Raw genomic sequence first — 15,457 nt, 5'->3', positions numbered from 1 at the left:
TATCCCCATCCTAACATTGTACAGCCAATACAGTCCAAATAATTCTCCACTATCCGTCTACAGAGAAACCCACATAGATCACATGACCACAGCAATGAGGATGGAGGAGGACCGGAGTCACATGACTGAGAAGATACTAAACCTCACCCTGGAGATCATCTACCTGCTGACAGGAGAGGTGAGGAGGATTCTGGGAGGTCACATGACATCACTCTTATCTCTATTAATAAAACACAGACCTGACCGGAGAGGTGAGAAGGATTCTGGGAGGTCACATGACATCACTCTTATCTCTATTAATAATACAGACCTGACCGGAGAGGTGAGGAGGATTCTGGGAGGTCACATGACATCACACTTATCTCTATTAATAAAACACAGACCTGACCGGAGAGGTGAGGAGGATTCTGGGAGGTCACATGACATCACTCTTATCTCTATTAATAATACACAGACCTGACCGGAGAGGTGAGGAGGATTCTGGGAGGTCACATGACATCACTCTTATCTCTATTAATAAAACACAGACCTGACCGGAGAGGTGAGGAGGATTCTGGGATTCTAACATGATATTCCTATTGGTTCTCCAATACAGAGATTTCCTCTTGTGAAGTCAGGTGATCACATGACCATCAAAGTGCCTCCATGTGACTCCCTAAAACCTGAGAGACACAACATGGAGAAGATTCTAGAAGTCACCAAGAAGATGATGGAGCTGCTGACAGGAGAGGTGAGGAGGATTCTGGGACATTATCCAGTAACAGACAAGGGGTGTGTCTGGATGGTGACTGTATCATTGTGTGTGTCAGGTTCCTATAAGGTGTCAGGATGTCACTGTCTATTTCTCCATGGAGGAGTGGGAGTATTTAGAAGGACACAAGGATCTCTACAAGGACGTCATGATGGACAATCAGCCGCCCCTCACATCACCGGGTAAGAGGAGACTTTATTGTAAAGGAGAGAGCAGTACGGAGGCTCCAACTAGATCCCCCATCATCTGATAAACACATAGAAACAATGTATTCAGTCAGTGTGTGTGTTTCCTACAGATGGATCCAGTAATGGGAACCCACCAGAGAGATGTCCCCGTCCTCTGTATTCCCGGGATTCCACACAGGAAGGTCACACCATCCCCCACCATCATCCGGTAGATGAGGAACAATCACTGATAGTATCATTAGGATCTGTACATTATCTGCATTGTTACCATTGAGGTAATTTTTATTCTATATTCAGAGTGGAAACCGGAGAGATCCTAAAGTTGAGGTTAAAGAAGAGATAAAAGAGGAGGATGATGAGGATGGGGTGATGGAGGAAGAACACACCATCCCCCACCATCATCAGGTAGATGAGGAACAATTATCGGTAGTTATGATTTATACACAAATATGTTTATTATAATGAATGTTTTATTATATATTCAGAGTGGAAACCTCGGGGATGATAATATTGATGTTAAAGAAGAGTATAAAGAGGAGGATGAGGAGTATGGAGTGATGGAGGAGTTTTCTGAAGGACACAAGGATATGATGGAGCCACCTAATACCAGGAACCCACCAGAGAGATGTCCCCGTCCTATGTATTCCCGGGATTCCACACAGGAAGGTCACACCATCCCCCACTGTTACAAGGTCGGTGGGGCGGAGCATCTAGAACATGGACTGGTGGAGATGATGTGTGGATTTTGTATGTAAGTTTATATCTTACAGATGATATTCTCTCTCATTCTCTTGGTTTAGAGTGGAGATCCAATCGATATAGAATTTGAGGTGAAATCAGAAGAAGAAGAAGAGACGTATGTGAGGGATGATCAGCAGTCTATGGAGGAGGATGGAATAACGGGGACATTTATAGAGGAGGACACTCCTACAGAGATCAGCACAGGTGGGTCATTAACACTAAATCCATTCCTCCACCCATACTGCTCACTGATTGGTCCAGAGTAGGGCGGGGACTGGGTGATATCAGCCTGTAATCCCCTGGTCACTTTCCTGAGCTGTGTTCCCTGTCCTGTATTCCTGTATTTCTCTCGGATAATCTTCCTTCTCTGTGCTGCAGACACAATTTATGTCTCTAGACTGGATTTATGGAGATTCTGGGGTTCAGCTGGCAGCAAAATTTTTGATTTTCACCATAGGGTTTGCTTGACCTAGACACCTGGGGTATGTACCTTGGGTCTTCTGCCCCATGCCCGGGTCTAGCAAGACCTCTTGTCCTATAATCCCCTCATCACTGTCACTCCTATAAAAGACAGTTCTCGTTGTTTCCTCACTCTCTGACTAAGGTCCATGAATAAAGAAATGATCTGGTAGGAGATCAGAGGACCCATTTACTAGTTACCTTGAGGGGGGAATTGTAAGATCCTCAGAGACAAAGCTGCCTGATGTGGGCGGAGTCCTGGTTTAGGGGAACCAATCAGCTCATGTCTAGTAATAATCTTTGTATTCCTATTTTAGTAGATGGACGGGAGATGAGGAAAACCTCAGAGGATTGTCTCACTTTGTCTCCAGACTGTAAAGTAGAAGATGAGGACATCACACAGTATAGTCCAGGAGAAAACCCGACTACCTCAAATGTCCATCCGGCACCACACAGTGTAGATGGACCATCGTATTCCAGTGCCACCCTTCCAACAGATGATGTGTTTCCTTGTCCTGAGTGTGGAAAGTGTTTCAGTTGGAAAAGCAATCTTAATGTACATAGAAGAACTCACACGGGTGAGAAGCCATTTTCCTGTGCTGAGTGTGGGAAACGTTTTACACAGAAGACCAATCTTTTAATACATCAGAGTGTTCACACTGGAGAGAAGCCTTTTTCCTGTCCTAAGTGCGGGAAATGTTTTGCACAGAAATATCCTCTTATCAGACATTGGAGATCTCATAAGCGGAAAGGTCCAAGAGAAAACCCGGCTACCTCAAATGTCCATCCGGCACCACACAGTGTAAATGGACCATCGTATTCCTCTCATCCTGAGGAACCTCCGACTGTGCGGGACGGTGCCCGACCATCGTATTCCTCTTATCCTGAGGAACCTCAGACTGTGCGGGACGGTGCCAAACCATCGTATTCCTCTTATCATGAGGAACCTCAGACTGTGCGGGACGGGGCCGTCCTTCCATCAGGTGAGAGGTTTCCTTGTCCTGAGTGCGGGAAGCATTTCAATTTGAAAGGCAATCTTAAGAAGCATAAAAGAACTCACACAGGAGAGAGGCCATTCTCCTGTCCTGAGTGCGGGAAAAGTTTTTCTCAGAAGGGGCATCTTTTAGCACATCAGAGATCTCACACGGGGGAGAAGCCGTATTCCTGTGCTGAGTGTGGGAAAGGCTTTTTAAGGAAGTCCGATCTTTCCATACATCAAGAATCTCACGTTGATAAAAAGCTGTATCCTGAGGAAACTCAGACTGTGAGGGACGGTGTCGTCCTTCCAACAGATAAGCCGTTTTGCTGTGCTGAGTGCGGGAAGTGTTTCAAACTAAAAGGCAATCTTAAGAAGCATAAAAGATTTCACACAGGTGAGAAGCCGTATTCCTGTCCTGAGTGCGGGAAATGTTTTTTTCAGAAGGGCCATCTTTCAGCACATCAGAGAGTGCACACGGGGGAGAAGCCGTATTCCTGTGCTGAGTGTGGAAAATGTTTTAGACATCTTTCAAATTTTACCACACATCAGAGATCTCACACAGGGGAGAAGCCATATTCCTGTCCCGAATGTGGAAAATGTTTTGCATCGAAATCAATTCTTACCACACATCAGAGATCTCACACCGGGGAGAAGCCGTATTCCTGTCCTAAATGCGGGAAAGGCTTTTCACAGAAGCCACATCTTGCCAGACACCAAAGGACTCACGAGACTTTCTGTTCTGAGTGTGGGAAATGTTTTCTAAAAGAATCAGATCTTGTCACACATCTGAAGTCTCACACAACGGAGAAGCGATTTTCCTGTCCTGAGTGCGGGAAATATTTTTCACAGAAGTCCAATCTTCGCACACATCAGAAATTGCACACGGGGGAGAAGCCGTATTCCTGTCCTGAGTGTGGGAAATGTTTTGAAAAAAAATCATATCTTGCTACACATCTGAAGTCTCACATGCCGGAGAAGCCATTTTCCTGTGCTGAGTGTGGGAAATGTTTTACACTGAAGTCCAATCTTTCCAGACATCAGAGATCTCACACGGGGGAGAAGCCACTTTCATGTCCTGAGTGAGGAAAATGTTCCTCACTGAAGTCCTGTCTTCCTGTACATCAGGGGTCCCACACAACCCTCGAAGTGTATTAGTGAGTGCGGGAAATGTCTTGTATATGAATGTTGCTGGACATGTGGGGAAGAAGCACACCCAGATATACACCTCAGATATACTCCATGGCTGATCTTCATCATGTAAGAAACACTTCATACACCAAGTTGTATCCCACAATAAACTCAAGGAAGGAGGTCCTGATTCCTCTATTTAGATCTTTATATCACTAGAGGGGTCACCAGCAGGAGGAAGGATGTCCTTATTCATCCTCCATATAGATATTTATATCTCTAGAGGGGTCACCAACTGGTCGAAGGAGGTCCTGATTCCTCTATATAGATCTTTATATCACTAGAGGGATCACCAGCAGGGGGCAGGAGGTCCTGAGCCCTCTATATAGATCTTTATATCACGAGAGGGATCACCAGAAGGAGGAAGGAGGTCCTGATTCCTCTATATAGATCTTGCTGCATAGACCCCTAGGCTGGGTAGAAAAGCCGCACGCCAACAGAAGATCTCTGGTTGGGATCTTCCCTTTCGGTAAGAGGCAGTTTGTTTGGAAGGTGGAGGATTTCCTTTCTGTCTCTGCACTGTTCTATGGTTCCTGTTGGTTTGATGTCACCATTGTATCTGAAGGAGAACAGTATTTTCAGCCACCAGACCACCATCTGATGGGCCCTTTGTTTGAATATAAGACATTGATTGATTTTCTTCATCTTTTTTCACTGGGACTCATTGAAATATATTGCGAATGGGGCAACCTATTCGTTACAAGTGATTTCAATCTAAACTATAGCACTATGTTTTCAATTACGTATGCTAGTTGATTTCACTCTCGCCATCACGTTATTTGCGCGGCTTATTTTTGCTTTAGATAGAGATTGTTGCTTAAAAGCCACCATAGCTTCCCATAATTCCTATACCATGAGTAAGGATGAGCTCCGGCGCGTTCGCATAGTACACGTGCAGAGCCCGCCAGGAAGTCTGCACGGCGCTGCGCTAAACACAGCCAGGGAGACATTGTCCCGATCTTTGCAGCCGAGCATCGGGACAATGTCTCCCTGGCTGTGATTAGCGCAGCGCCGTGCAGACTTCCTGGCGGGCTCTGCACGTGTACTATGCGAACACGCTGGAGCTCATCCTTAACCGTGAGGTCTGAGAGACAGCCCCCGGTAGCCATCCTCCTTCTTCATCCATGCACCTTCTCCGGAGAACTCCACACCTATTCAGCTGCAATTATAATGTTAGTCTAATGGAAACATCGCCGGTATGTTCATTATCCCTTTCCCTAGTTAGTGTGTTAGGACTGTATATTTGTATATTGTGTGTACTGATTGTATGTTATTTCTTTTATTTTAGTTTTACTCTAACTTCTCTGCAATAAAAGTTGAAAAAAGGACCTTGTGCCTATCTCAATGACTTGTTAAGGGAGGAGAGTCAGCTGTCTGTCTAATTATACCTCAGCCACGTATAGTGAGGACAGAAAATCCTGATTTCTCTATATAGATCTTTATATCACTAGAGGGGTCACCAGCAGGAGGAAGGAGATCCAGATTCCTCTATATAGATCTTTATCTCCCTAGAGGGGTCTTCATCAGGAGGAAGGAGGTCCTGATTCCTCTATATAGATCTCTATATCACTAGAGGGGTCACCAGGAGAAGGAAGAGGGTCCTGATCCCTCTATATAGATCTTTATATCACTAGAGGGGTCACCAGCAGGAGGAATTAGGTTCTGATTCCTTTATATAGATCTTTATATCACTAGAGGGGTCACCAGCAGGAGGAAGGAGGTCCTGATTCCTCTATATAGATCTTTATATCACTAGAGGGGTCTTCATCAGGAGGAAGGAGGTCCTGATTCCTCTATATAGATCTTTATATCACTAGAAGGGTCTTCATCAGGAGGAAGGATCCATAAAGACATGGATGAGCGAGTTTGGGGTGGAGGAACTTGACTGGCCTGCACAGAGTTCCGACCTCAAAGAGAAGTGCAGGGGAGATAGGAAAGGATGGAGGGGATAAACTTACAAGTCATTGTGGATTGAAGATCCACTCCAGTCATTCAATAAAGGATTCAGGATCTTTTCCAAGAAGAATAGAGGATCGGAGCCCTCAGGCAGATCCATGAATTGGGGGTTGTAGCACCGAAGCCCATTCTCCATGTCGTCCTGCTTCTGCAGGAGGGGGTGTAGCTGGTGTTGGAGCTGCTGGACTGTGACTTGTAATGGTGGAAGTTCATCCTCCATGTGGCTGATCTGCAATTCAGTCTCCAAGATCCACTCTCGCAGTTTTTGAAAATCCTGGTGGATAAGCGAGATGTCCACCTTCACTTTCTCGATCTTAGAGGTTAGTGTACTCTCAAAGGTGGAGATTACTTCTAGGACCTTGACATTGTCCCCGGCAGCATGGCCAGACTCAGAAAATGAACCGGCGCCGTCTTCTTCCCACCTTCCTCACGCTCTTAATGCCTGAATTTTTCCCTTCCACTAGTACAGTAGTACTGACCAACCTGATTCCTACACTGACCTACCTGACCACTGCAATAATCTACCTGATTCCTGCACTGACCACTACACTGACTTACCTGATTCCTACACTGACCACTACACTGACCTGCCTTATCCCTACACTGACCTGCCTTATCCCTACACTGACCTCTACACTGACCTACCTGATTCCTACACTGACCTACCCTGATTCCTACACTGACCACTACACTAACTTACCTGATTCCTACATTGATCTACCTGATCCCTACACTGTCCTACCTAATTCCTATACTGACCACTACACTGACCACTACACTAAACTACCTGATTCCTATACTGACCTACCTAATTTCTATACTGACCACTACACTGACCTACCTGATTCCTATACTGACCACTACACTGACTTACCTGATTCCTATACTGACCACTACACTGACCTACCTGGTTCCTGCACTACTCACACCGCCCCCCCCCCCCACATAAATACTGTAGAACGATTGGTTTTGCTCACCTCTCCATTGCCTTCATGATAATCAATCGGAGCAGGTCTCTCCCCAGCACCAGGTACTGTTCCCGACACCCAGCCGCTCCTCAGTATCCCCTAAAACCAATGCCAAAAACTTCTTCAATAGCTGCCGTACGCTCTGCAGCACTCCTCCCCTCCCCTCCGCCGTTCTCACACACACATGGGCCGCCCGCACCAGAGGGATCATGGGGGACAGGCTGGAACAAAGGAGTCCCTGGGCAAGCAACACAGCACACTTGGGGGGCACAGTAATGATTTTCCCTCCCTAAATGTTGCACCCGGTGCAAGAGTACCGGATGCCCCCATGCCACTGCAATCCATGGACAAATCCAGGGACAGACTGGCTCCGGGGACAGTGTCCTCAATCTGGGGACTGTGCCTGGAAACTGGGGATGTCTGGTCACCCTAGGCTAGGGCCCTCATAAATACTCCAAGCAGCTCCTCCTAACCTCCCACTCATTCTTCTGGAAGCTTCTCCAAGGTTTCAGTAAGTAGGAGGAGGTACCAGAGGTGCTGCTTTCTGAGTCACCCAGCCTCCTTGAGTCACTCGGGGAGGCTGGATGACTGACCCAGATTCAAACCCAGCCTGGCTCTCAGCCAGGCTAAATTTTCCTACACTAACAAACCTATTTCATTATAGCACACTAGAGGGTGCTAAACACTTTTTTCCCATTAACTTTATTACTTTCACATAAGGAACATATAACCCCCATACGTGATAGGATATTGTCATGAGAGGTTGTCTTTATTGAGACATCAAGAGTCTATAAAAACAGTTGTTTACTCGTCTCCCTCCCCTCTACATCACAACATCTGCCATGCCGGTGCCAGTCCTGCGGGTGATTAGCTGAACATGGGAAACAGTGGTCAGTGTAGGGGTCCCTTATATTGGTGACCAATAGGAGAAGGACCTACTCATATGAGTGGACAGTATAGAGGTCCCTTACATAGGTGACTAATGGGAGAAGGACCCCCTTATATCAGTGGTCAGTGTAGTGGTCCCTTACAATGGTGACCAATGGGAGGACTCCCTTATATCAGTGGTCAATGTAGTGGTCCTTTATATTGGTGACCAATGGGAGAAAGGCTCCTTTCAATCAGTGGTCAGTGGGAGAAGGGCTTTCTTACATCATCAAAAGTGGGAAAACTGTCCCCCTTACAGATCATTGAGGTCAGTTGTTACTGAGAGACAGAAATTGTTCATTGCTCAAGGAACCTCTAGAAACCTTTGGAGGAACCCTGGCTGAGAAAGGCTGGACTAGGCAGTAATATATTTCTCTCCCCCTTGGTGGGAGTGGAGATGACCCATCTATAAGGATATACAGTACATACACACACAGCACAAGGCCGTGTTTACACTAAGAGACGTTTCTCGAGGCTGCAGTTTCCCTGAGCTCCACAAGGTGGTGATCTCACTTCTACCATAGAGACAGGAAGTGTCTATGAAAGACAGCAAATAATGTCTGGTACAAATAGGAAGTCTCTATGGAAGACAGGAAGTGATATCAGCTACAGACAGGAAATTCCTGAGGTACGAAGTACAAAGGTGACTTTGCAGAAATTGGCAGCAGAGGAGGTAATAAGATCTTATTTTCTATTTACACCCAGTAACCCCGTCATGTCCGTCCTCTTCCTCCATAGTCACTGTGACGTCTTTTATCTCCAGCAGATGATTATACACACATATATAGTGTGGGAACCTAGATTAACCCCTTCAGGGTCAGAACATTCCCTCACATTCTCGTTATTGTGGAGATGGGTCACCTTCTCTCTGTACCAGTCTCTTGTAACGAGGGATGAGATTTAGGTTTCACTTCCACACCCTTTCTTTGATGATAGCAACCCCTCCCCTGCACCTGAATACCTCTGCCATATACCCGGGCTCCTCTGCTGTTCCTGTGGACCGGGTTTGTCACGTGGTGTGGTAGATGATCAGATCTCGGGTTTCCCCTTAGTGAACCCAGAAGAGACGAGCACGAGGGATCACCGGCAGGAGGAAAGAGGTCTCGGTTCTTCTATATAGATCTTTATATCGCTAAAGGGGTCACCAGCAGGAGGAAGAAGGTCCTGATTCCTTTAGAAGTGGCACAATCGTGCCCTTTTTAAAGTGTGCATGTGCCAATTAGATCGGCACACTCGTACATTGTAAATATCTCCTAAACCGTGCAGATTTAAGAGATATTTCCAGCACTTAATATCGGCTTGCCTGTAGGTAAAAGTGGTTGTCACCGCGCTTTGCTAGAGCATTTTTTAAAAAAGATGGTGTGTGGGCAACGTCGTTTTTAATGATGAAGTTGGAAAACGTCATTTTTTCTACATGCCGAAAAATGTCGTTTTTTTCTACATGCCGAAAAACGTCGGTTTTTTTTCATGCCGAAAAATGATCGTGTGTACGCGGCATAATCTTAGAAAGTCTATTACAAATTCTTAAAGTGATTGGCCCAGATTCTCAAAGGCGTTACGACGGCGCAACACTATTTGCGCCGTCGTAACTCCTCATCTGGCCCCGGGTATCTATGCGTTACGCATAGATACCCATTAGATCTGACAGGCATAAGGCTCTTACGCTGTCAGATCTTAAAAGCAATTTTTTTCCCGCCGCTAGGTGTCGCATCGTCGTTTTCACCGTCGTCTATGCAAATGAGGTAATTACGCGAGATTCCCGAACATACGCGCGGTCGACGCTGAGAATTTACGTTGTTTCCGTAGCGTACGCGACGCGTAAGGTTGCCCCTGCTATTAGGAGGGGCAACCAATATTAAAGCGGTGGTTCACCCATAAAAACGACTTCCCCCTATTACACTGCCCCCCCGCATTACAATACGAATATGCCATTAATTTTTTTTTGGCTGCTGTACATACCTGGGTACAGCTATTCACCCGTGTCCTCCTGGTTGCGAGTCCCGCGGGAGTGGGCGTTCCTACCATGGCGGTGATTGACGTTTTGACTAAAAAATGAGCTCCCACCCGTCGCGTAAGCCGCGTCACGACTGGCGAAAGGAGCCGAACTGCGATGCGCAGGCGCAGTATAGCGCCGACTCGCCGTTCGGCTCCTTCCGCCAATCGTGACGCTGCTTACGCGACGGGGGGAGCTCGTTTTTTAGTCAAAACGTCAATCATCACCATGGTAGGAACGCCCACTCCCGCGGGACTCGCAACCAGGAGGACACGGGTGAATAGCTGTACCCAGGTATGTACAGCAGCCAAAAAAAAATTTATGGCATATTCGTATTGTAATGCGGGGGGGCAGTGTAATAGGGGGAAGTCGTTTTTATGGGTGAACCACCGCTTTAAGTATTGCTGTCGTTTCCCGCGTCGAATTTAAAAAAAAATTACGTTGTTTGCGTAAGACGTCCGTGAATGGCGCTGGACGCCATTGACGTAAACGTCTAAGCAAATGACGTCGGGGCAACGTCATTTAGCGCAATGCACTTTGGGTCATTTACCCGACGGAGCATGCACAGTACGCTCGGCGCGGGAGCGCGCCTAATTTAAATGGTGCCCGCCCCATTTGAATTGGGCGGGCTTGCGCCGAGCGATTTAACGATACACCGCCGCAAGTTTACAGGTAAGTGTTCTGAGAATCAGGCTGTAAACCTGTAAACCTGTGGCGGTGTAACGTAAATCACATACGTTACGCTGCCCAGGAGCAACGTAAATGTATGAGAATCTGGGCCATAGTCTCTATATATATATATATATATATATATATATATATATATATATATATATACTCAACATTATCAGACTCCTATAAGGGCCATGATTTTGCCATGATTCGCGGACGCGATTTCAGGGAATGCCAGTCTATAGAGCTGAATTTGCATCGCACATGGATCAAACTCGCACAGGACCCTTTTTTAACGCAGCTTAGATTTGTAACGCATTAATGGGAACGGCACTCATGGAAAACGATGTTAGTAAAATGACTTGCGAATTTGAGCAATCGCATCGGATCAAATTCGCAGCAGTGTGAACCGGCCCTAATTCTTCTCAGCATCAAACATGCTTGGGACAAACATAGACCTATAGTCCTATAATAAAGTCATCTTAAAAAAGTGCAGATTCAATGGACTACTGTCTTCTGCCGTCACTTTTCTATATGTCTCACTGTGTAGCAACTGCTCTCCCCTACTATCTCCTTGTGCATTAACTGCTCTCCCCCTATCTTTTTAAATAGATAAATCCGATTTACCTGTTCCAATTTCCACCGGAGGCACCCAGCATATTAGCCCCTTCTATGCCCATCCTAACATTGTACAACCAATACAGTCCAAATAATTCTCCACTATCTGTCTACAGAGAAATCCGCATACATCACATGACCACATCAATGAGGATGGAGGAGGACCGAAGTCATATGACTGAGAAGATACTAAACCTCACCCTGGAGATCATCTACCTGCTGACCGGAGAGGTGAGGAGGATTCTGGGAGGTCACATGACATCACTCTTATCTCTATTAATAAAACACAGACCTGACCGGAGAGGTGAGGAGGATTCTGGGAGGTCACATGACATCACTCTTATCTCTATTAATAATACACAGACCTGACTGGAGAGGTGAGGAGGATTCTGGGAGGTCACATGACATCACTCTTATCTCTATTAATAAAACACAGACCTGACCGGAGAGGTGAGGAGGATTCTGGGAGGTCACATGACATCACTCTTATCTCTATTAATAATACACAGACCTGACCGGAGAGGTGAGGAGGATTCTGGGAGGTCACATGACATCACTCTTATCTCTATTAATAATACACAGACCTGACCGGAGAGGTGAGGAGGATTCTGGGATTCTAACATGATATTCCTATTGGTTCTCCAATACAGAGATTTCCTCTTGTGAAGTCCGGTGATCATATGACCATCACAGTGCCTCCATGTGACTCCCTAAAACCCGAGAGACACAACATGGAGAAGATTCTAGAAGTCACCAAGAAGATGATGGAGCTGCTGACAGGAGAGGTGAGGAGGATTCTGGGACATTATCCAGTAACAGACAAGGGGTGTGTCTGGATGGTGACTGTATCATTGTGTGTGTCAGGTTCCTATAAGGTGTCAGGATGTCACTGTCTATTTCTCCATGGAGGAGTGGGAGTATTTAGAAGGACACAAGGATCTCTACAAGGACGCCATGATGGAGAATCAGCCGCCCCTCACATCACCGGGTAAGAGGAGACTTTATTGTAAAGGAGAGAGCAGTACGGAGGCTCCACCTAGATCCCCCATCATCTGATAAACACATAGAAACAATGTATTCAGTCAGTGTGTGTGTTTCCTACAGATGGATCCAGTAATGGGAACCCACCTGAGAGATGTCCCCGTCCTCTGTATTCCCGGGATTCCACACAGGAAGATCACACCATCCCCCACCATCATCAGGTAGATGAGGAACAATCACTGATAGTATCATTAGGATCTGTACATTATCTGCATTGTTACCATTGATGTCATTTTTATTCTATATTCAGAGTGGAGACCTGAGAGATCCTAAAGTTGAGGTTAAAGAAGAGATAAAAGAGGAGGATGATGAGGATGGAGTGATGGAGGAACAACATAAAGATCTGTACCAGGACACCATGGTGGAGTCATCCAGCTACAGAAACCCACCAGAGAGATGTCCCCGTCCTCTGTATTCCCGGGATTCCACACAGGAAGGTCACACCATCCCCCACCATCATCAGGTAGATGAGGAACAATTATTGGTGGTTATGATTTATACACAAACATGTTTATTATAATGAATGTTTTATTATATATTCAGAGTGGAAACCTGGACAATAATAATATTGATGTTAAAGAAGAGTATAAAGAGGAGGATGAGGAGTATGGAGTGATGGAGGAGTTTTCAGAAGGACACAAGGATATGATGGAGCCACCTAATACCAGGAACCCCCCAGAGAGATGTCCCTGTCCTCTGTATTCCCGGGATTCCACACAGGAAGGTCACACCATCCCCCACCATCATCAGGTAGGTGAGGAACAATCACTGATAGTATCATTAGAATCTGTACATTATCTGCATTGTTACCATTGATGTCATTTTTATTCTATATTCAGAGTGGAAACCTGAGAGATTTTAAACTTGTTATTAAAGAAGAGATAAAGGAGGAGGAGGATGGGGTAATGGAGGAGTTTCCAGAAGGACACAAAGATCTGTACCAGGACACCATGATGGAGTCATCCAGCTACAGGAACCCACCAGAGAGATGTCCCCGTCCTCTGTATTCCCGGGATTCCACACAGGAAGGTCACACCATCCCTCACTGTTACAAGGTCGGTGGGACGGAACATCTAGAACATGGACTGGTGGAGATGATGTGTGGATTTTGTATGTAAGTTTATATCTTACAGATGATCTTCTCTCTCATTCTCTTGGTTTAGAGTGGAGATCCAATCGATATAGAATTTGAGGTGAAATCAGAAGAAGAAGAGACGTATGTGAGGGATGATCAGCAGTCTATGGAGGAGGATGGAATAACGGGGACATTTATAGAGGAGGACACTCCTACAGAGATCAGCACAGGTGGGTCATTAACACTAAATCCATTCCTCCACCCATACTGCTCACTGATTGGTCCAGAGTAGGGCGGGGACTGGGTGATATCAGCCTGTAATCCCCTGGTCACTTTCCTGAGCTGTGTTCCCCGTCCTGTATTCCTGTATTTCTCTCAGATAATCTTCCTTCTCTGTGCTGCAGACACAATTTATGTCTCTAGACTGGATTTATGGAGATTCTGGGGTTCAGCTGGCAGCAAAATGTTGATTTTCACCATAGGGTTTGCTTGACCTAGACACCTGGGGTATGTACCTTGGGTCTTCTGCCCCATGCCCGGGTCTATTGAGATCTCTGACAGAACAATTCTCCCGGGTTACTTGTTCTGTTATTTGCTGGCTGTGCCGGGTGGAGAGATATGTCTGTATAGTCTCAGACCCAAGTCACTGAGTGCAGTCTCAGGAGATGGGAGGCAGCGGTGTGGGATCTCTACAACTTGTCTCCAGTAAACATTTCACCCACCACTGATTACTGAACACCGATATTATGAGTTCTGACCATTAGAGCCAGTTCACACAAGGGCGACACGACTCTTTGAGAGGCGACCTGGACGCGACCCGATCCCGACTTTCCAGTGGACAATCAAACTAAAATCAGCTCTGTGGGGATTTGCCCTAAAAACAATTTTCACTGCCTGAAAAGTCGCTGCAGTAAAGAAAGTGATTCGACTTCCATTGAAATCAATGGATAAAAGTCGGATTGAAGTAGTACAGGAACCTTTTCTGAAGTCGGAGCGACTAGTAGTGTACATTAAGACGGCTTCCATTCACTTCAAAGGAATTTCTCAACAGCGCTACTTGGGGCGACTTCAAGTCGGATCACAAGTCGCCCCTGTGTGAATGGGCTCTTATACTATATAATTTTATATTGTACATTACATAGTCCTGACTTCTTTCTCCCCACTGCTATATATACACATAGGCCCGGATTTACATAGCACTTACGCCGACGTATCTCTAGATACGCCGCGTAAGTGCACAGATGCGCCGTCGTATCTATGCGCCGGACTCTTAATGCAAGATACGCCTGAAATTTGGCTTCCTCCGACCGACGTAAGTGTCCTACGCCGTCGTATCCTGGGCGCATATTTACACTGGCCGCAAGGGGCGCTCCCATTGATTTCCGCATAGAATATGCAAATGACTGAGATACGCCGATTCACGAACGTACTTGTGCCTGTCGCAGTAATTTACGCCGTTTACGTAAGGCGTACGTCTGGCGTAAAGTTGTTCCACCTATGGGAGGCGCATCCCATGCAAAGGTATGGACGACGGAACAGCCGTCGTATTTTACGTTGTTTACGTAGTACTACATGAATAGGGCTGGGCGTAGGTTACGTTCAGTGATTCGACGTATCTTAGGCGTTCGTTCCGACGTGATTCTGAGCATGCGCACTGGGAGCGTAAACGGGAATGGCGCATGCGCCGTTCGTTCGGCCATTCATTTGCATGGGATCACGCTTGATTTACATGTATCACGCCCACCGTCCACCTACTTTGAATTAGGCGGGCTTACGCTGACGAATTTATGTTACGCCAGCGCAACGTTGGAAGCGAGTGCTTTGTGAATACTGTTCTTGCCTCTCTATGTTACGTCGGCGTAGCGCATATGAGATGCGCTACGCCGGCAGAAAGATGAGCC

Source organism: Rana temporaria, chromosome 8, assembly GCF_905171775.1.
Source record: "Rana temporaria chromosome 8, aRanTem1.1, whole genome shotgun sequence".
Taxonomy (NCBI): Eukaryota; Metazoa; Chordata; class Amphibia; order Anura; family Ranidae; genus Rana; species Rana temporaria.
This window is presented reverse-complemented; position numbering follows the sequence as displayed.